The sequence below is a fragment of the Mirounga angustirostris genome, unplaced genomic scaffold (assembly GCF_029215605.1).
Source record: "Mirounga angustirostris isolate CCGP_5_RB_7025 unplaced genomic scaffold, mMirAng1.0.hap1 SCAF_14, whole genome shotgun sequence".
NCBI lineage: Eukaryota > Metazoa > Chordata > Mammalia > Carnivora > Phocidae > Mirounga > Mirounga angustirostris.
Genome location: NW_026991722.1, coordinates 5,220,682 through 5,242,024, shown reverse-complemented (window position 1 = coordinate 5,242,024; position 21,343 = coordinate 5,220,682).

Genomic DNA, 21,343 nt, shown 5'->3' with positions numbered 1-21,343 from the left:
ACTTCGGTCGTGGGCATACACCCAACAGTGAGCAAAATGGCAGTTCCACCCATGAACTATGGCCAAAACGGTCACAAAGACAATAGCATTGGAAGTTGAAGAGAGAAGGGCCCTGGTCAGGAGTGCAAGAATGCAGTCAAACTGGGACTTGTCAACAGAAACGGTCCCCAACATTCGCATCAGACCCTCCCAACACCCTGATGCTAATTCTCTGCATTACTTGGGGCTTCTCTCATTCAGGTTTGTGCTCATCTCCTGAAAGGGTCTAATGACTCAGTATGTGGGCCCTGAAAGCTCTGAATGGCAAGACGGCTGCCCAAAAGTCGGCAGCTAAATATGAGTGGTGACCTGACGAATATACCATTGCCCCAGTTTGCTGAAATATTTCTGGTACAAGACAAAGAGAGGCCAATTTTCTCAGCTCTGATACCCGTTCTCTGGTTTTACGTTAGAGTCATCTTGAGAGATTTTAACCAATATGTAGCTGGGCTTCCCCCCAGAACTGCTGGGTCTGATTTCCCCAGGGGTGGGAATGGGCAATCTGTTTAAGAAAAAAATTCTTCAGTAATTTTGACACAATGCTTGAAACTGAGGCTTTGAGGCAACAATTTGATATACTAATTAGGGAAATAATATGTTAAACATAACACTATCTAACATCTGGTCAAAACCTGAGGCAAAATAATAAAAAAAGCTACCAAAACTATTTATAACACTGTGGTGTGAAATAGGAAAAAAATGGAAATTACCTCAATGTCGAACTAAAGGGGATTAGTTAAGTACATATTAGTTAAGTACAATCAAATATGACATTGATATTTAATGACAATGTAGATCCAAACGTACTAACATTAGAATTATCTACAACATACCATTCTACACAAAAAAGCAAAATCCTGGGTACTAATGCACAGGTTGAGCCCATTCTAAAAAAAAAAGAAAAAAGAAAAGAAAAGAAAGAAAAAAAAGAAAGAAAAGGGAAATATACTAATTTATGTATATGTATAAAAAAAGATCTTGGAATATATACAGTGATAATGCAGTTTTTCTCTGGGTGGACAATTACGGGAAATTTTCTTTTTATTCTTCTTTTTTTCTTGTAATGACTCATTTTTACTTATATAATATTTCATTAAAAATCCAGGAACAGGGACGCCTGGGTGGCTCAGTCATTTAAGTGTCTGCCTTCAGCTCAGGTCATGATCCCAGGGTCCTGGGATTGAGCCCCACATCAGGTTCCCTGCTTAGCAAGGAGGCTGCTTCTTCCTCTCCCTCTGCTGCTCCCCCGGCTTGTTCTCTCTCTGTCTCTCTCTCTTTCTCTCTGTGATAAATAAATAAAGTCTTAAAAAAAAATCCAGGAACCACTATACATTATAATTGGTATCAGAGAAATATGCAGAAAAATAAGAGGAAAAATGTCTGGGGACATAGGGCCTTTGTTGTCAGCACTAAGCTAATAATTCTCTAATTGTTCGATAATTACCACTGTTAGGAATGCCTCACTCACTCCAAGAGAATCACTTACAGTAGTAGAACTGCTCAATATTTAATAGTCCCTCGTTTTGCCTGTTTCCTGATGCAAAGACCACAGACTGCCATCAATTCATACATAGTCACCTCTGAATTTGCCAAGATCCTGAACATCAGCAAACAGAAGATGCACATAGAATAATTAACAAGTAAGATAAATGACCTGTCATTTATGGGAAGCTTAGAAAAATCATCACTAACCAATAACTTCCCCTTCAAGTAACTGTTAGGAGTAGCCAATTAACATAAGTAACTAGACCACATTAATATTTACCACAAACATTTTGGCCTTCTCAATGAACACAAACATTCATACAGTTCAATTTCAAATGCCAAGTTTCATAGTCAATGAGGTTACTTCATTTTTGTCAGGTCAGTGACCTGGATGGAGCACTTATTTGCTTAAAAAGGACTGAGATACCTATTAACTCATTAATTAACCAGAAGTCTCCAACAAGAAAATGTGCGATCGAAATCAAGTGTTATGTGTGAGTAGTGTCTCCCAGGCAGAAACCCCCTGGTGAAGAAAGTTGGGTAGCAGGGGGTTTGAATGTGCGACATTCTAAATGTAATGATGGAGTTTTGAAAGATCATTGAAAGAACGCTTTGAACTACATTGCTGGAAATAGCAAAAGTGTAAAGTTGGATATATGGAAATTTGAATAATACATTCAGTAGGTAAAGTATTACTACTTCGGGAAGATTACATAGCTCACACTTCGCTGTACTTTATCCCACACAGTTTAATGCATGTTGTGGGTTCAACAACATTTTAAATAACTGAATGAAAACTTAGCATGTTCCTTTTTTTTAAATTTTTTTATTGTTATGTTAATCCCCATACATTACATCATTAGTTTTAGATGTAGTGTTCCATGATTCATTGTTTGTGTATAACACCCAGTGCTCCATGCAGAACATGCCCTCCTCAATACCCATCACCAGGCTAACCCATCCTTTTTATTAATGCTACATTTAGTTAGGACCAGTCCAATTCCCATTACATGAAAACACATCAGTTATGCTGTTGCTATCCATTAATATTTTATTTTCCACTGTATAGTAAACAGTGTTCATGTTAAGTTAGATTTCTACATTTCCTATGAGCCGTAATTACAAGCATGCAAATTATGTGAATGGGGAGTAGTAACTTTATTACTTATGAACAAATTCCTATGTCCTACATTATCAGTGTAATGAGATGCTTAAGAGCTCAAAAAATCAGACAATGGTGTTGTTTAATATTGGAATTTCTTATCTTTATCAGAATAAAAAGAATGACACAGCAGATGCTAATATTTTCTCTTATTAAAAGCTAATTAAGCAATCCCTACTGAAAACTTTACATTTAAATGTCTAGTTCTTTGGAGAGACATCTAAGTCAGGCTGAATTAAGCAATGAAGCACCATATTCATGGCCCTAAGAACTATGCGATGGTTCCTAAATTTGTGATTAACAGAAAATATCATAAGCTTCTAAGGAGAAGAAATCATTCAAAACCAATTTTAATTCCCTAAGTATGTTATTTTTAAAGAATCCAATGAGCCAAGTTGAATATTTAACTTAATTTTCATCATAAAGTACACAGTTATGATGCGTTTTGAGATAATTCAAAGAGGAGTTTTACCTTTCAGATGAAATAAAATTTCCATTCATTTAACCTCTAGATGTGTAAACAGCATTACTAAGTCAATTTATCAAGTGAATAAATAGTAAAACGTGTGATGAGGTGGCAAATGGAGAGATTAAATGTAAAAAGTAAAATTACATTTTAACATTGAAATTACTTTCCCCTTTTTGCGCTGATGTAATTCAGGACTAGGGGTCAAACAGGGTGGTAAGACTTCAGAACTCACGGTCCTGATGATTTTTGCCCTTATTTCTAAAGGGAGGACCTGGTTCATTTACACTAGAGTATCTGGGTCAGAAAATATTCCTTCTCTAATAGAGGCTTATTAAAAGAGCATAATTTCTTCTAGAGTGTTTTGGGGGGAAAAAGTTAAGTGTTTGTGTTTAGTGTAGACACACATCCAGGGCTCAGCCGGCAGCTACCAATGTAACTAATAGTGGTTGTTCTGTTATCTGTCCTTGCTTGGCTGGTCCCCATACCGTAATACCATTAAACATTTTGATTATCACCCCTGTGTATTAGCATTTTGAGATACATATTGTCTAGAAAGCATTTCTATCACATGAAATGACTCACATGAAAAACATCTTTTTCCCCAAAAGACTTTATTTACACGGTTGAAATATGTTCAAAAATTCCACAAATCTTTCTGAAAGGTCTTCTGCGGGTAGACACAGGTGGGGACAGGTAAGGGAGACATTCTCTCTGCCCTGTCACCAGGACGTTACCGTCTAGCAGAGGGTTTCTCAGAGCAGCACTACTGATGTTTGGACCAAATAATTTTTCGCAGTGCGCGGTCTCCCTCTTTGTTGCAGGACGTTTGGCAGCATCCCTGGCTTCTGCCCACTAGGTGGCAGTAGCGTCCCCCTCCCCCAGCTGGGATAACAGGCAAGGTCTCCAGGTATTGTCAAATGCCCCCTGGGTGGGGCGAATAGCCTGCAATTGAGAGCCTCTAGTGTATCATGTGAGAAAAGGAAAACTGATTATTAAAACACAAAATTGTAAAGATTCAATAGAGAAAAATTCAGAGGTGCTACAGGAAGGGGACGTGGGGGCAGTAGGTGTCCTGTAGGGCTGCAGGGTCTGAAACAGTGGGTAGAAGGTGACAAGTAGAAAACGGACAGGAAGGGCGATAATGTTGCTTTGAAAGCTTTCGGTGGAGAAAGACATTCCGTCTATGCCCATCTTTGGTATACGGAGTCTTAAAGTACAAGTACTATTTAAATGTTTTATTCCTACCTCTTAACTTACTGAGCTATCCTTTCTATCTTTCTTTTCATAACCATATCATAGGAACATTTCTTCAATTTAATATTTGGGCTTCTCCATCCAACTCTAGTCCTATATTAATATTGGTATTTATAATGTAATAGCAACACATACTCTATGTTTATCATAGTTCTAAGTACTGTATATGATTTAATGCTTCTAATAAAAATGTGTGGAAAGTATTACTATTATCTCCATTTTCCAATAATGAAAATGAAGCAGGAACAGGTTTATTCATGTTATCCACATAGCTAATAAACATGGCACTGGAATTTGAACCCAGGCCATCTGGCTCCATCATCGATATCCTCAACCACTGTGATACCTAACCAAATAAAACTTCCTACTTCCCTTGCAGTCCTCACTGATCCACACATGACTTCATCCAGCCTGATACTCACCCACTAGAGTGGATTCAAACCTATAACTTAAATATCCCAATAAATCAATCTGTGAAGGCAAACTTACTCCAAACAATGCTACTTAAAATCATCAAAACGAATTTACTAGTCTAAAATTATCTGTAAAATATTGTATTAACCTTTATCACAGTTTTGTGCATTAGGACAGGACAAGTATCACTAACCCCGTTTTGCATACTGTCGAACTAAAGGACAGGGGACTTGAGCTGTTGTCCACATTCTCAGAGACCATGTGTTGAAGGAGGCTTAGGGCACAAATCTCCAAATGACACCCGAACTGCCTCCCATGCCCACCAAATGCACTTCTATCGCCATAAGACTTGAGCAGCTGGTATACCCTTTATTGATCTGTTTTTCTAATTGCAGTCCTGAAATCACTTGCTTTTCACTACAGCTTTCTTTACTTCACTTGGCCTTGATTCCTTCTTTGTTTCACAGCTTTATAAAATTCCTTCCTTTGCAAAAAGCCTTCTTTCAGTCTACTCTAACTTTCCATCAGGGCTGTCCTTTCTGGATTTTACTGCTGTTTCTTGGAAGGACACTCTTTTTGAAGACCTTGTCCCACGTTCTGACATACCTTTGAAGCAGTCTTACATCTCAAACATTTTAAAGAGCTACAGGTTGTATCTACACTTTTGTTGACAATATATTATGTAATCCTCAGACCTTATCTTATATCGGCAAAATGAAGGCTGAAATTGTCCAAGTAATGCTTAAAGTTCCATTTTTCACATTTCTCACTCCATTTTTCCCCCTCACAGACAGTTGAGGTAGAGGTGAAACAGGACTTCGTAAATTTTTCCACAAATCCATCCAACAACCCAAGAAATATCGTAATGCTACAGTGTGCAAACTCACATTCATTGTTATGATAAGTGTTGTGTCTAATGCCTAAATGTATCTAATGTTATGTTTTATTTTATGGATGAAATTATTTTCATAAAATTGTTTAAAGTCAATTTGCATCTTTTAAATGATTTTTTAAATCTGTGGATAAAAATAACATTTGTGAAGACTTTTATGTCCAGCATCATGGCAGACAAGATAGCCTGAAAAGTTTTGCAGTAACAACTAAAATGCTGGCGTGTGTGTGTGTGTGTTTGTGTGCATGTACATGTATATATATCTGGCTGGGAAAAAAAGTAGGGAAATCTTAAAAAGTCACTCCCCTGAAGCAAAAAATTCTGAAGCATGACTCCAAAAACATACACAAGTATAGAAGCTCCTGTCTGTTCTAAATGTCTCTGCTGATCTTCTGTGCTTAAAGCTTTTATTTCAATGGGAGTGAAGTCCAGGTGGGAGATTGCACACAGGAAGCCCTGTGTGAAATTATGAAGACTATAAAAAAAGGGAACTGGAGAAACCATTAACGAGCAAGCAAATAAACCCCAAACACCTCAGAGACAGGTAGCATGAAACCCACTATCTCAAAGGTGAGTCAGGTGTATAGGGATAGAGAGGACTTCCTGTGACCCCCTACCCCAACCTTGTTTTCAAGTGGGTTTTTCATCTGAATTAACACTGTTCATATCTAGAAAAACAAACAAACAAGCAAACAAACTTTCAATGTCATTGGTTAAGTCTGGAAAAGTAGACCTGGTCTTGGTTACATAATGACTTGTAGATGATGGCAAAGACAGCTTGAATCTGCATGGGAAGGTTTATAAGCAGTGGGTACCATCATCTCATTTAAATTCAGGGTAATTATGCTGGTTGTTGCATGAAGAATAGATTAGAATGGGATACGTGTGAAAGCTTTGGAACCACTAATGGGGTTCTGTACAGTTGAATAACAGAGTGGGTGATGTTTCTAACGAGTGGTAGAAGCAAAAGGGATACATGAGTGAAAAATTTTAGAGGCATACATAATATTTGCTCGCAGATGAAATTCAGATAGTGAGAGAGAAATAACAGCAGGAGAAGTCCCAAATTTCTGGGTAGACTAGTAGATACAGGTTGGTGCCATTGTTAGAAATCCTGTTTGGATGGCAGTGGAGGAAGATGAAGATTTCAGTGCAAAAGGGAAGTGAACAGAAGTTTAAAGCTTTTGAAAGTCCTAGAAAAGTCTCTCTTGTGAACTAATTACTCTCTTTTTATAAGATTCCCTATTATCTTCTACAGAATACATTCTTCCCTGCTTGCTATTTACCCATATTTTCTCAGATATTCTTTAACCTTTGCTCTCCTATGAATTCTAGATTCCACCCCCCCCCTTTTTTTTTATTTCTTGGGAAAGCCCTGCTGTGATTTTTATTAGACCAACACTTAATTTATATCTTAATTTGTGGCAAAGTTCTATCTTTATAATATTGACTTCTCCCATCACAAAAAATATATCTCCCTCTTTATTTAGGGTTTATTTTATATCTGTCAGTCATTTCTTCATAAAAAACTTGCACTTACTTTTATTTATTTATTCATAGAAATCTTATAGTTTGGGTTGCTAGTCTGGATATAAGCAGTATTCCTCTTTCATTTTCTATTTGGCCACTGCTGTGGTTAGGAATACAAAAGATTTATGATTTATTGATCTTTTATTCACCAAATTTGTTAAACTCTCAATTATTCAGCACATTATTTTGGATTTTTCCCATTGGTTTTCATATGGAACGTCATATGTGTAAATCGTATCAATTTTTGTTTCTTCCTTCTAGTCTTTACCTCTCAGTGATTTTTGTGGTTATGTATAATTTTGTAAGTGTCATTACCTGGGATCGCAGACTCTGAAACCAGCAGTAACTTTCCGTGTTGCCTTCCCCTTGGTCACTGTGGATAGATGATGACTGAGAGGTCAGTTCAGGGCCTGTGCCTTCCACAAATTCCTCTACTTAGGGCCTGAGGGGTGTGGTGGGTGGCACAATGTGAGTTTACATATTTATCCTGAAAGTATTGATGTGCTCTTTCCCATTAGGCAAAATCAAAATTGAGTCTTGTTGGTACTCAGCCCTTTATTTTTGCCAGACTGAGGGAGAGCATAGCATCAGGACTTGTGGGGAATAGACAGTATTCATAAGGTTACCTGGACAGGTCCAGACAAAGAACACATGGATACATGAAAACAGAATGAAAGGAAGAATTGAATATAACAATGTCAATACAAATACAAGTTAACAAAAAAAGCAAAACTGGTGTATAAGAAATGGAAGAAAGGGAAAGGTATGGGCAAATGAACCAATGCCACACCACACAGTATATGATCGATTAGCTTCTTCAGAGCAAAACATAAGAGTCATTTCATTTAATTCATTTCAATGACCATGATTGATTTGCATTTGTATTGAAAGCTAGCTCCAGTCTGTTTTAGAAGTAGGTTATTATATATAGGAAAAAAAGAAAATGCAGTCACTACGCAATAAAGTCCACTGTAGTGGTGTTTTTTGACAACCTACTTTTGACAAGTAGGCCCCAAATAGGCCCCTGACAAGTTACAAAAATTGTAGGAACAGTATGCAATATAAATCTTCTCTTTAAGTAATACACAGAAAACTTCTGCTCACAGAGTCAGCAAAATGAGCAAGTCCATGGTCTGTAGTATCCTTAAATTAACCAATTTTCACTCAAGCAGATCAAGTTTGCTGGAACATAGCTTGAAGATTTCACAAAGGGAAAATAGGTGCTGCATGAGAAATTAGAATTAATGTTCAACCATATAAAATTTCCATGGACCAAATGAAAAGTACGGTGTTTATTACTCATATAACACGTTTTAACAATTCAGTGGCATCCATTACATTCACGATGTTATGCAAACATCACTTTGTTTGGTTCCAAAATATTTTTATCACCACCCAAAGGAAAACCCCATCCAATTAAGTAATTAATCCCATTTCTCCTCTTTCAGCCCCTGGCGCCCCACATCTACTTTCTGCTCTCTAAATCCACATTGTAGAATGTATCAGTACTTCAGTAATCTTTATGGCTGACTAATATTCTATTATATGTACAAACCATATTTTGCTTATCCATTCATCCATTGATGGACATTTGGGTGTTTCCACATCTTGGCTACTGGAAATAATGTGCTTTGAATAATTGTGCATAAATATTTGATGGAGTACCTGTTTTTGATTATTTGGGGTATATGACTAGAAGTATAATTGCTGAGTCATATGGTAATTCTGTGTTTAACTTTTTGAGGAACTACCAAAGTGTTTTTCAATTGTGGCTACATCATTTTACATTCCAAAAATTTGTGAAGGTTTCATTTTGCTCACATCCTCACAAAGCTTCCTACTTTTTTTGTTTTTAATTTTAGCCATCCTAGTGGGTATAAAGTGATATCTCCCTATAGTTTTGATTTGCATTTCCCTAATAACTAATGAAGATGAGAATATTTCCATGCATTGAACATCTGTATATTTTTTTGTAAAGCTTTCTGTTCCACTTACACATAAATGAATTATTGACAAAGAAGAATTTATTTCTGCCATTTTGCTATTTGTTTTCTATATATTCTATACCCCTTGTGTTCTGCATTTCCCCCAGTACTTCTTCCCTGTTTAATTGATTTTTTTTTTGTAATGTGCCATTTTGATTCCCTTTTTATATCCTTTTGGTCTAGTTATTAGATTTTCTTTAGAGCTTACCATAGGGTTTACTATTAACATCATAAGTTCATAGCCATCTAGTTTGAATTGACCACTTTAGCTTTGATGACATACAAAACTCTGCTCCTACACAGATCTAGTTCCCCATTATATTATTGTCACAAAATATGCCTTTATACATTACATACCCATTAACATAGATGTACAATTATTATTTTAATCATTTGTCTCTTAAATCATATAGGAAACAGAGGAGTTAGAAACCAAAAATACAATAATATTGGTTTTATATTTACTTCTGTAGTTCACTGTACCAGAGTTCTTTATTTTTTCAAATAGCTTTAAGTTACTATCTACTGTCATTTCATTTCAGACTGATGGACTGACTCCTTTTGGCATTTCTTATAGGGCAGTTCTACTATGCTGAACTCTCTTTTATTTCTTTGAGTAAACTTTTATTATTAAAAATAAGCTTTTTATTATCTAAGAATGTCTCAATTTCTCCTTCATTTTTGAAGAATTTTAATGAACACAGAATTCTTGGTTGCCAGGTTTGTTTGTTTTCCTGTCACCATTTTAAACATGTCATGAGACTTCCTTCTGGCCTTGATAGCTTTTGATGAGAAATTGCCTGTTAAACTTATTGAGGATACTTTGTTTATGTTAAGTCACTTCTCTCTTGCTGCTTTCAAGATTCTCTCTTTGCCTTTGTCGTTCAACAAGTTGATTAGAATATGTGTAAGTGTGGGTCTCTCTTTTTATCCTTCATGGAATTCCTTAAGCTTTTTTGATGTGCAGATTGATGTTTCAAATTTAGGAAGTTTTCAGCCCTATTTCTTCAAGCAGTCTTTTTGCCACAGTCTCTCCTCTCCTTCTGGGACTCCCATTATACATATATTGGTATGTTTGTTAGTGTCTCATTGGTATCATAGGCTCTTTAATTTTCTCTATCTCTTTTTTAATTCAGTTCCTCAGACTGGATTATTTCAATTGATCCATCTTCAAGTTCACTGATTCCTTCTTCTGCCTGGTCAAATATGCTATTGCAAATCCCTAGTGACGTTTTCATTTCAATTATTAAAATTTTCAGCCCCAGAACTTCGACTGGTTCTTTTTTTATAATTTTTATTTCTATTGAATATTCTGTATTTGATTATGCATCATTCTCCATGTTTCCTTTAGCCCTTTGTCTACAGTTTCTTTTATCTTTTTGAGTTTATTTAAGATAGTTGGTTCAAAGTTTTTGCCTATTAACTTTAATATCCTCAGGAAAAGTTTTCTCATTTCCTCTGTAAATGGGCCATATTTTCTAGGTCCTCTGCTTACTATCTATTTTTTGTAGAAAACTAGACATTTTGGTTACTATAATGTGGTAACTTTGGAAATCAGATCCTTCCCCTTCCTAAGGGTTTGGGTGGTTGCTTGCTGTGGGCTGTACATTTGTTTAGTGACTTTTCTAAGCTATTTTTGTAAAGTCTTTATTCTTTGTCATGCGTAATCTCTGAAGTCCCTCTTCCTTAGCTTATGCTGAGCTAGTGTTTTGACAGAGATTTCCTTGAGTGCCAGGAGAAGGAAGGAAGAAAATAAAGAAAAATATCATGGTCCTTATGCTTTAGCTCTGTTTTCAGACACCTATCAACACTTGGCCAAGCTGTTTACAGCTTTGTCTGGGTTTTCAGTTTTTGCCTTGAAGTGTAGAGATAAGCCATAGGTGAAAGCTTAGAGTCTTCTTAGGTCATATCTGAACATGTGTCCTCTCTGCAAACATGAGTATTCTTTCTAAATTCCTCAGACTATATGGACACTTCTCAATGTCTTAATTTCACTAATGAACTCTTCCTTAAGATTTTCCTCACAGTTTTTCAGTTAATCTATTTGCCTCAAATGTAATCTTTGCTCCATAAATCTATGGGTTGTTCATTATCATTAATGTTCTCAAAGAATGTCCACTACTTTTCCATCCTGAGTAAGGTCCTAGTTAGGTGAAAGAAAGGCAAATACCTTGCATCAGTTATTTAGGTATCCCCAGATAGATTAGAACAGATAAAAACAGTTATTTGAGAGTGAGGTCTGTTCTGTTCCCTCTGAAACCAAGGACCAGAGTCTCACACTGGGAATGTGGGCTACCATCTTCAAGACTGACATGAAGGGCTAGGTCAAGAGCAAGTAAAAATGACACAAAAATTTCCCACCATTTTTAAGGTTTTGTTTTGTTTTGTTTTGTTTTTGATTCAGCATTTTCTTTGTTCCTATAAATCTTTGACTATTTTCCAGAATTCTGATAAAATTGATTCTGACATTCTGGTGTTTGGTGTTTCTGTGGAGGGATGGGCCCTGGAAGATACCTAATCTGCTATTTTCACTGATGTAACTGATTTATAGGACTTTTATTTTTATTTTTATTTTTATTTTTTAAAGATTTTATTTATTTATTTGACACAGAGAGACACAGCAAGAGAGGGAACACAAGCAGGGGGAGTGGGAGAGGGAGAAGCAGGCTTCCCGCAGAGCAGGGAGCCCGATGTGGGACTCAATCCCAGGACCCTGGGATCATGACCTGAGCCGAAGGCAGTCGCTTAACCGACTGAGCCACCCAGGCACCCTGATTTATAGGACTTTTAAGTCTAGAGTTAAAATGCTGAGTCAATACTCTCTGCATAGCAAAATAATCCAGTGCCCTGCTTTATTTGAAAAGATGCATACAATTGGACAAAATAACTCAATGGACATCAATTCTGTTCTGATACCTCAAGAAGGTAAATGTTACATTATTTCAAAGGCCCCTTACCAAATTGGTTGATTATACTATATACAAAATTTAAATGACTATATAGAGATAAATGCTTACAGAGCCTTTGTGAAGACACAGCATGCCTCCTGCAGAGTTTTCACCTATAGTCAAGACTGGAGCATAGAAACCTAAGAATTAGTGAATTTATTCCAAGAACTAGGAATCTGTGCTCAAGTCATGCACAGGGCCAGGAGTGTTCCCACAGAGCAATTATCAACAAGATGCAATCAGATAAAGAGATTGATGACAAAAGAATCTCATATTATTCCACCTCCAGTTTGTTTTCCTGTAACACATACAGTTATTGACGGTCCAATGGGTACTTTACATAAGTGAATTAAAATGTCTGTTCCTCACAACAACTAAACTAAGTGGTAGCACAGTAAACTGGGGCTCAGAGAAGCTAGGTAACTTGTAAGTAAGATGCATACCATTAATGCAATCCCAGGTCAGATGACTCTAAAGTCAATTTCCTTTCTACTACATTTTCAGGGCCTTTACATTTTATAAATGTACTTTTTTTTCTTAAAAAACAAAATTGATGAAGAACTCAAGTATCTCTTTGCACGAGGTGTTTTCAAACCAGTTGCGTACTTTCAGGAGGAGGCACCACTCCTCTGCTGACTAATGGTGACTGGAACCTTATTGTGATTCATGCACTTTGGCTGAGTCTCAGGCCAGTGTCAGCAGTCAGTCCCACCTTTGCTGCTCTCGTGAGGTGAAGGTCTTGGCAGAGATCGACCTTGATTTAGTTCATGCACAGTTGATCATGGATGATGCTGCATAGTTGTTTGAGCAGTCATCATTCACTGACAGGTGTTCTAAATCATGTGCCTTCAGTTCAGAATTTCTATTGCCACTGGAAATTTCCAATGATTCATGAAGATCATATTTTTCTGAATTCCAGGAATGGCATCATTTTTCAGTTATATCTCATTGTTGGGATAAGTAAAGAATGAATACAGAAATACCTCAAAAACTTTTGGATGACTTTGATAATTTTAATAGATAAGTACAAAAGAAAGAAGTAAAATTAAAAAAAAAAAAAACTTCCGATGTTCATATTTATTATTCATTCAACTTTTATTAAGTGCCTGTTATGTATTAAGTCCTGTATGCCATACATATTTGAATTATTTGGAAGTATTTTGAAATAGTTTACTATTTGAATGATCAGAATAGTGCTCCTTACTCCTATAATACTGTATGCAGTCTTTTCATAAGGAATTAGTGACATGATCTAAATCCATTTCTTGATCATATGTAATCAGTTGCCAGTAGATATTTTAAAAAAATTAACATATAGTAGGGGAAATTGGGACTTCTCAGAAATGACCTTCAATATTTTCTTAAAATAGCATTAAAAGATACACTCTTGGGGAGAGACAACGACAGACCAGGGTGACAGAAAGAGAGAGAGAGAAAGAGAGAAAGAGACGGAGACTGAGTCTCCTTGGAAATTTTAATCAGAACTTTAAAATCGAATCCCATCAGCAAACGTCTGATTTAATATTACTGATATGATCTGATAGAAATACTGACTATATCCTTTCATATAAGAGGATTCTTGGAGTGTAGAATCTGCCTCCCTTCAGGTTTTATAAAGGCCAGAGGTGTGGTTGTCTAAGTCTTTAGAGTTTTTAGCTACAGTTTGCTAGGATAAATCAAAGAATTTTTGTAGACACCTTGTGCTTATTTGGAATTCAGAAATCCTACAGTGTGTGTGTGCTGCTTCTCTTCCCCTAAAGAACTAAAATTACATACTAAAATTTAAATGTATAGGTATGAAAAATCTTAAAAACAACCAATAAAAAATAGGCAAAATAATAGACTAGAACCTTTACAAAAGATATGAATGGCCACCAGCATGGGAAAAGATTAGAATTGATAAAAGAAAGCAGATTAAAGCTGTCACCAGATACAAACATAATAGTATGGCAACTGTTGACAAGGAAGTGAGGCCACTGAATTTCATCAGGGATCATAAAGTAGTATGTATGTTTTGGAGAACTAATGGCAGTTTCAAAACCTATGAACTAGCAGTTCTACCTCTAGCCAAGAAAAATGAAAACATAGATCTGCAAAATGACCTATAGGCATATGTTTTATAGAAGCTTTAATCATGATAGTTTTTAACAAATCTCAAAACAATGTAAATGGCCATCCACAATGAGTGAATAAACTAATTGTAGTATGTCCAAATATTGGAAACTACTCAACAACGATGACAAATATGTATTCTGTGATTCTACTTAGGGATGCCTGGGTGGCTCAGTTAGTTAAGCGTCCACCTTCCGCTCAGGTCCTGATCCCAGGGTCCTGGGATCAAGTCCCACAGCGGGGAGTCTGCTTCTCTCTCTGCCTGCCGCTCCCCCTGCTTGTGCTCTCTCACTCTCTCTGACAAATAAATAAATAAAATCTTTAAAAAAGTGTTATGATTCTATTTATATGAAATTCCAGAACAGATCAAATAATCGTGAAAGAACACAGACCAGGGATGTCCAGGAATTAAGGATGGGGGTGGAACACTGAATAAAAAGGGCCTTAAGAGAAGTTTTGTGAGTTGATAGAAATATTCTGCATCTTGACTGGGGAGTTACATGGTTGTGTATATTACACACATAAATTGGGTACATTTTTATGAATATAAGCTCTATGGTAAAAATGTCGATTGGAAATTTAAAAGGAAAAATTCAAGGGACTATTTTAAAATGAATTGCATTTTCAGTTTTACATTGTGGCGTTCTCATATTAGAAATAAATAATTCCTTGCATTATGAATATTGAACAATTAGATAGAACCTAACAGTTTTTCTGTTTGTAAAGCAAATGCTGCAATTGAGTTACAAGAAAGTCAAAGTTCACGTTTGCTCCTTAAAAAGGAAGCATATACTTTTGAAGCCTCTAAGAGTAAAAGGCGAATAAATGAACACTCTTTAGAACAGGGAGAGGCAGAAGCAGGCTTCCCGCCGAGCAGGGAGCCCAATGTGGGGCTCGATCCTGGGACCCTGGGACCATGACCTGAGCCAAAGGCAGAGGCTTGATGACTGAGCCACCCAGGGGCCCCTCAAATCTTAGTCAGTTTTGCAGGTAACAATCCTACACTGGAATCTTCTTAAGCCCCACTTCCCACCAACATTTTCCCAATTATAATAAAAGATTATCCTATGATATTTTTTGTGTGTGTATGTATTTGTCCTGATTTGAGAGTTTTTCTTTGACTTAGTAACTGATATGTTTTTCAAAGATCAAAAGTGTATATAATTCCATGGATATGTTTTGTTTTCTAAAAATTATTACTTTTTAAATCCTTTATATTCATTTAATTGTAGCTGTGGATAACACTTCACATATGTTACCATCCATATGAAACATCTCTGTAATGTGAAATAAAAGCAGTTATACCCAATTCTCTCTCCCACTCAGTTGAAAGCATCATAGTGTAAATAAATGTCACATTAACTTTCACTTGAAAATCACAGTACTAATGTATCTTTTGAGTTGAGAATATTCTAAAATATCCCTTGGAAGATTATTTATAAATTATATCAAGTCACTTGGTTTCAACTTGAGAATTAAAAGCTGATAGTATATCACTTTTGAAAAGATTAACAGTAAATCTTTGCAAAGCCAAAGACCTAAGCTTAAGGAGTAATAAATGTAAGGGTGGGGGGGAAATGCAAATAAGTTGTGAGAATCAAAACTTGCTACAGTAATAATTGCCTATGGAATACATTAATTTCTTGTAAAAGTGTCATATTTATTTTATGTAGACTAATATATATTTTTCTTTCATTTGTAGTTTAAATGATACTAATAATAACGACCACTTTTGAGAATCTGCTATTTTCAAAATAGTTCATCAGGGTAAGTAATACTGCCCACAATATCCTTATATTCAGATGAGGAAATTGAATGACTAGTCATTCAGACTTACTGTCTTCAATTTCCTCATCTTAAATATGAGGGCTGAATATGAGGGCTATCACTGAAATATGAGGGTTATCACTGCTGAGTTTGTCAACAGATTAAAATTTGATGGTATATATGTTAGATTCCACTGTCTTCATCAAACCAGATGAATTAACTGTACTTTTGAAGAGATCACCTGGTGATATTCAGTATACGTTGGTCCCTTTAGTTCTTTCATGTTATACTGCCAATCAAAGGAATTAATTAGGAACTCTTCATTATAAATCATTTACATTTATTTTAACGGAACACATTTTAAGATGGTTTTCACAGAAATTTCCCAGTATTGATCAACTAAAAGTATAAGGTTTTTTGCCAGTCCATGAGACTATTTGCTGTTCATAATAACAATGCCACGGTGCCTATCAGGGACTCTCTAAACTCAATCTACATTATTTTAAAAGAGAGGATAAGATAGTTTGCGAGAAAATGATCATGAGTCCGTGAAGAAGTATTCTAGATGCCACAGAAGTGTGAAAATGCAGTTGACAAACTACTTCCTTCTCCTATAATAACTGCACAGGATAATTTTAGATATCCCCAAGGCCCTTCAGAACTTGAACACATTTTTCTGAAGAAATGTTTTTATAGTTTATTTCTATGATTACATTCTCTCTATAGTATAGTCCATAAAATTTATTCTATAAACTTAGCCAAACCTTAATTCTTGTGAGATTGGCTTGAGTTCTGTAACTATACAGATTATTGTATACACATTGTATACATGCATATATTATATGTATATGTCTGCATATAGTTATATAGGTAAAACTGTATTCTCAGTGAATACCTATAAAGGAATGACCTTTATTTTTCCCAGTTCAGAAATTTTATAGCCACTGTCATTGCCTGGCAGTCCCTGTATTTTAGTCTCCATTATTAAGTGAACCCCTTAAAGTTGTTGCCAATCCAGGTCAGATCTAAGCTTGCCCTTATCTCCTTAGACATAATAATTTTGATGACATTCTATTTTTCCCACTTCCTTGTGAAAGCCTGACCAAGAAGGAAAATTAGTTGGGATGAAGATGATCACTTGACCTTGCTACACATACCCTTTCTTCATAATATCTCAATATGCCTTGCTGGAAAATTCAAGAATGTTAAGCCAAATTACAATAGTTGTTAGCTTTAGAAAGTTTGTAATCAAAGTTCAGGGACAAATATTTAATTGTACCAATAAGTAATTGTGTATTTCCTTACATATTCTGTGTCTCTGAATCTGTACTCTTATGTAATTCAAGTATTTAAATCCAACTGTTGTCACCAAAAGAAAGGTTATCAAAACCTAAAAACAGATTACTGTTTTTTCCATAATGGCTACATGTTGAATTGAATGATGTTATATAAAGTTCCTGATTACATAACAGTAGTGGAGAAAGAAATGAGAATTCAGAATTCCTCCAGGAATTGCTAATACATTTGGGTACATTTTCTATAAGGGAATACAGTAAGACTATTATAAAAGCATTGTTTGACATTAAATGCAATTTGAGGGCAAAGAGTGTCTATAACTTTGAGAATCACATGCAGATTCCAAAACTGATGGTCTACATCTATCACTGCTGAGTTTTTATTGCATACTCATTTATATACCTCACTGTAAAAATTTTCTAAAGTCATTTCAGTCTTTGAAAATATGGTATTTATCATCAGTAAAGAAAAAAAAAACAAGAAAACGGAAGGAATAGAGAAATGTTTCTCAAGAAAAGACTTCCAGTTGGAAATTAGGAAATAATATTCTTCATTCTGCTAGGAGTGTTAGACTGCAGAAAGTAAGAAAATGGGGAGTAATTAAATATCTTCTTTTGTTACACTGTCATCGTTTGGGCAGTTTGATTCCAAAGATGACAGTGTAATTCAAAGCTGGTCTCAAGGAGCTTTGGCTTAAAATTATAAAGAGACTTAAAAAATGATTTTTCCATTTTGTATGTAAAATTTCATATGGCATATGTATGTCTTAATGATAAGCCAGGCATAAATTATTGTACAACATATGCAGAGAGGGGGGCAATAAATCTATAGTAATTCAAGAAATTTCTGTGGTAATGGAAATATTCTAAAATCTTCACTACCCAATAGAGAAGCTAGTCTCATATGGCTATTGAGCACAAAAAAAGTGGTTACTGCAAATGAGAAACTGAATTTTTAATTTAATTTTAACTCAAGTAGTTGCATATGGCTAATGTCTACCTTATTGAATAGCATAGTTGAAATGTGACACTTTGATTTTAAGTGTGAAGAAGTTGAAATGCAAAGCAAACTTACCCACAAATATAGCAAAGATAGCAGAAACAACAGCAGACAGCCCATCTTATCAGCTTCATGTCCCTTCTTCCTTTAAAAACAAAATTATTTTTTTGAGCTCTCTTAAGGATAACAGTATGTTGCAGGTTAATCATAGATAAAAAATGAATTTTTAAAATGACCCACTGAGGGATGCCTGGGTGGCTCAATTGGTTAAGCATCTGCCTTCGGCTCAGGTCATGATCCCAGGGTCTTGAGATGGAGCGCCACATCGGGCTCCCTGCTCAGTGGGGAGCCTGCTTCTCCCTCTCCTTCTGCAGGCCGCTCCTCCTGCTTGTGTGATCACTCACACTCTCCCTCTCTCTCTCTGACAAATAAATAAATAAAATCTTCAAAAAAAAAATAATTAAATAAAATGACCCACTGACTCAAGGATGAATGAATGTGTTAGCTAACGCTATGGTGGTAATCATTTTGCAACATATCAATGTATCAAATCAACACTTCATGCCCCTTAAACTTGCATGGTGCTTTATGTCAATTATCTCACAATGCTGGAAAAAAATAAAAGAAAAAAATTAAGCTGGACAAAAAGACATTGAATTGTTTTTTTCACATTTTATTCTTGTTGTTGTTTTAATGGCACATTGTCATCAGAATAACTTGAGGAGAGGGTACCAAACAAAAATCAAAGAGATTGAACTGATGTCTCTGTATCAGCATTGGACTTGGCCTCATAAGCTCACAATTGGGGTGTATAGCTCTCTTTATTGTGGCTTTACTTGAAATATTCAACTGTATGCAATATATTGAACCAATAACAGAGGCAATGGGAAAAGTTTCTACTGAATGGCTTAATGTACTTAGTACATGTAAGATTCACAAGGATAACTGTTTAAAAATGCAGACACTGGTTAAGATTAGAAATCCTAACTTTAGCTCAAGATTCAGTAGGCCATAGGTAGAAACTAGGAATCAACATTTAACAGTTTCATAAGTAATTCAGCTGGAAGTGTTCTATTTTAAAAATTCAGCTCAGGGTTTATAGCCCAGCCTCCATATTTCTAAGTTTGATACTTGCCTTACCTAGCTATCTGACCTGGGGCGAGATACATAATTACACCCACCAAACCCCTGTTCACCCAACTGTGAAATGAATATAAGTTACATGGCAAAATTAGGTCAATTCAGAAGTGATGCTCATAAATTATGGAGAAATTCAATGAGAATCTATAGTGAATGTGGTATGTGGTAGATGTATGATAAATATTTGATAATTGTTTTTAAGAGCTTTGTTGAGATATAATAGGCATAAAATAAACTGCACATGTTTAAAGTATAGAATTTGGTAATGGCTTAGAGATTCTTTTAAGTCACAAAGTTGGAGCAATTATAGGGTTTGCTTCATTTTCCTCCTCTCATGAATGATCATCTTCAGTTGCCTGATGTCAAATGGCTTGAAAACTGCTATTTCTATATCTTGTCCTGATTTTTACTGATTTCAGGTAGGAGGGCAAACCCAGTCCCCTCTTACTCCAACTTGGCCTGAACTGGATTTCTGATTATAATTATTGTTGACCCATCTCATATGCTTATATGGCAGCAATGTCCAAGTCCTAAACAGAAGGCACTAAGAAAGAATGAACAAGTGTGGCAAACAGTTCTAGCGTATCAAGAGGTGTCTCCAGCTTCCCACCTTTTCTCCAGAAAATTTATTTTCCTATCCAGAATAGCTTACACTTCCCAATTGCTCAGTGACTAGCACTCTCAACTGATGCATGTCTTTTTCCTTTGTCAAAATCAATCCCTCTCCCCAAAATTGCTAATAACATATTAGTACCATTATCTGCTTCTTTGCCTTCTAATTACAAGTAACCATGCTCTGTTGGGCGACATCACACAGTTAATTTATCAATTCAGGGTAAGATATGTAAAATTCTGTTGGACCTCGGACCAACAATTAGATCTAGAAAAAGAGATTAGGGGAAAGTGGAGAATTAATTTCATATTTGGTTTAAATGAATGATGTTTATCAAGGTCATACATCTATTCCAGGTATGTTTTATAGATCTTTCATCATGTGTATGTACATTATAAAAGTAAGCCATTGAACCACTATTTGGAGACCTGTATTCACTTATGTGGACATAAGGGGTGTGGTGGGTTTGAGAAAGAAGAGAAGCTATCCTAAGTAGTTTTAAGTAATTGAATGCTTACTTAAAGTTTTTGTAGTAATACAACATTCTAACAGACATTTAGGTAGTAGGAGAAAGGCATTTTTTCAGTAGAAAGAGAAACCAAAAGTATGTGTTTTTAGAATATAATCCAGGGAGGCCCAAGAAAGTTGGCACAGTTAAGAAATTCTACTAGGGTCCTGGAGTGGAAACGAAAGAAGTTTCAGGATGGGATAAAGACAATTAGAATGTCTACAGAACAACTTTCCTTCCTACATAATTCTGTCTAAGATCATTTATGGTCAGTAGTCAAATTTTCAAGATGAGAGAATGACTTATGGCAAACATATACTCACACTTTTTCAGTGCTGTAGTAAGTTTATATTCAATCAAATACAGGCTATGAAACTTCATTTCCTCTTTCAAAACCATCATTACCCCTCAGCACTTGAAGCAAAATGTTCAACAATGTTTCCTAATGCTGCTTAGACCTCACTCATTCTTGTTTCTTTACAAAACCTTGAAATTCTGATGTTTCATGTATCAGAGACAAATGATTCAGAAAGCACTTATGGGGACAAAGATATCACTTCTTGAAGAATTTGCTTTGAAGTTATTTTACCAAGGGCAAAGTTGCATTTAATAGATAATAATATCCCACATGAGGCAATGATATGATAATTAAGCTTAATCTATATCTAAATGATTGCATTTTGATCATTGTGTGATAGGAAGATTTTCCCAAATGTCCAAGACTTAATCT